Source organism: Tupaia chinensis, unplaced genomic scaffold, assembly GCF_000334495.1.
Source record: "Tupaia chinensis unplaced genomic scaffold, TupChi_1.0 Scaffold000094_1, whole genome shotgun sequence".
NCBI classification, from domain to species: domain Eukaryota; kingdom Metazoa; phylum Chordata; class Mammalia; order Scandentia; family Tupaiidae; genus Tupaia; species Tupaia belangeri.
In genome coordinates this window covers 4164327-4166433 of record NW_006159556.1, presented here as the reverse complement: position 1 = coordinate 4166433, position 2107 = coordinate 4164327, and the positions used below count along the sequence as shown (strand labels likewise).

At 42.4% G+C, this 2107-nt stretch overlaps 1 protein-coding gene across 1 annotated transcript in view; it reads right to left on the bottom strand.

Annotated features, from left to right (window-relative positions):
* Window positions 1-575: 575 nt before the first annotated feature.
* The window catches only part of CUNH4orf36 (chromosome unknown C4orf36 homolog), a 15313-nt gene continuing 13781 nt past the window's right edge, over window positions 576-2107 (bottom strand). The window contains exon 4 of the mRNA XM_006143270.3: window positions 576-707. The gene's annotated coding sequence lies outside the window, so the exon portion shown is untranslated. The remainder of the gene's footprint in view (window positions 708-2107) is intronic.

The following is a 2107-nucleotide window of genomic DNA, read 5'->3' as shown; positions in this document are numbered from 1 at the left end:
TATTACTAGGTAGTGAGTAGTGAGACTGAATTTTACAATTGTACCGTGAGACTCATTTTTTTTTAAAATAAAGAATTACTTCTTTATTTAATTCCATTTGTTATTACTTTTTTTTTTTTTTTTTTTTTTTGAGACATGGAGGGTAAGGCGCTGGATCCCATATGGCCAGTTTCATGGTTTAAGTCCCGCACCTGGTGGCTTCAGAATCATGTCAGGCATGCGTGCATGCCCCAATTCCTGAGAGGAGAATGAAGAAGGGATTGCTGCATGGACATCCTTCCAGGAGTGATTTCTCACTTTCTCTCTCTCTGACAAGCACACGCATGATAGAGCATAAATAAATAAATAAATAGGAAGATAGGAGATTGTGCTCATTGTTTCAAATAAAGTAAACCATGGCCACTAGGTTCTTGCCATGGGTACTTCCTGGAAATGGCCCGAGGCCACCAGAGATTGGCTAGGGAAATCTATCTTACTGAAATTTTAGTATGGGCCTACTTGCCCCTCACCAGCTGTGCGCCCCTGTACTAGCTGTGTCAGTGGTGGAGCTGATGCCGGGCATTCCTACCTGTTTATTCTTCTCTCTTACTTCACGTTTGGTTCAGATCCTGGACAAAGAACCGAAGTATCATTTTTGTGTGTGTGTCACCCTCAAGATTTGTAACATCTAGCACATTAGAGCAGACATTCTGTGAATTAGGATGGAACTGGAAACCAAAATAACAAGAATTTTGGTGGAGTTAGGTATATAGCTTTGAACCTTGGAGTCAAGGCAAGGGCAGGGCATTTTGACCTAGATCTTTCCAGAGATTATTACTAGGTAGTGAGTAGTGAGACTGAATTTTACAATTGTACCGTGAGACTCATTTTTTTTTAAAATAAAGAATTACTTCTTTATTTAATTCCATTTGTTATTACTTTTTTTTTTTTTTTTTTTTTTTGACCAGAGAGAGAGAGAAAGGGATAGCGAGAAAGCAAGCCACCAGGTCTGGGACTCAACCACGTTCATCTATGTGGGACTCTAGCACCTTTAACCACCACACCACCTGCAGACCCCATACAGTGAGATTCTTAGCAATTTTGACCTAGGTAAGCAGTTTTAGCTTGTGAAGATGGACCACACAGACAGCCTAACAGCACAGGCTCCCAGAAACACACGGACTTGAAATCACAGCATCAAGAACTGCATCTCAGTTCCACTCCTTTGAAAGTTGTCAAGTTACAAATCCTTTGCCTAGCCTCTCCCACCCCAATTCCCTCAGAACGGAAATAGGGATTTGAAAAGCTCCTATAAACATGCACCCGTCACCCAGACATTTCTCTCCTTGGCATTTACCCCAAAGGTATGAGAGCACATGCCTACACAGACCCAGGGCGGCTGTGTAAGAACCAGAAACAACCCAAATGTCTGCCAGTAAGTTCATGCAGAAACGCGGTGTGGTGAATCCATACAATAGAACACTGCTCGGCAATAACAAGGAGCAGATGTGCAACGACATAGCTGCATCGCAAAGTGATTACGCTAAGTATGTGAAGGCAGATGGGAAAATAGTACCTAGTGAAGAATTCCGATCTCTACAACTCTCAGAGATGCAAACTAAAACAACAGCGGAAAGCACATGGGTTAGTTGCCTGGAGACAGCAGTGTGGGGTGGCAGTAAGAAGGAAATGGTGTGGAGCTGGACAGGGGCAATGGCACGTGGGGTGGTTACTGTTCAAGTCCAGAGACCTCTGTGAATACAGCCGGCATGCTCTTGTCTATGATCCAGAGCTGGCTAGGCCAGGACTGGATTATGGCATGAAACCGTGTTGGGGGGAGGGCTAGCAGATGATACAGCAGTCAAGCTGCTGGTCTCCCACAAGGCCAACTGCAGTTCGTGTCCCAGACCTGGTAGCTTGCTTTCTCACGTTCCTTCTCTCTCTCTGGTGAGCATACATGTCCTGTAGCAAATTTAAAAGAAAAAAAAGATTGTAAATAAAATCGAATAAATAATTTTTTTAATTATTAAAAATATTTTTTTTAATATAGTCCTGTTTGGAGTACTGTCTTCTCTCGCTCATGGAAGAAGTAAGTAAATATACTTAAAAAAAAAAAAAAAGGCCATGG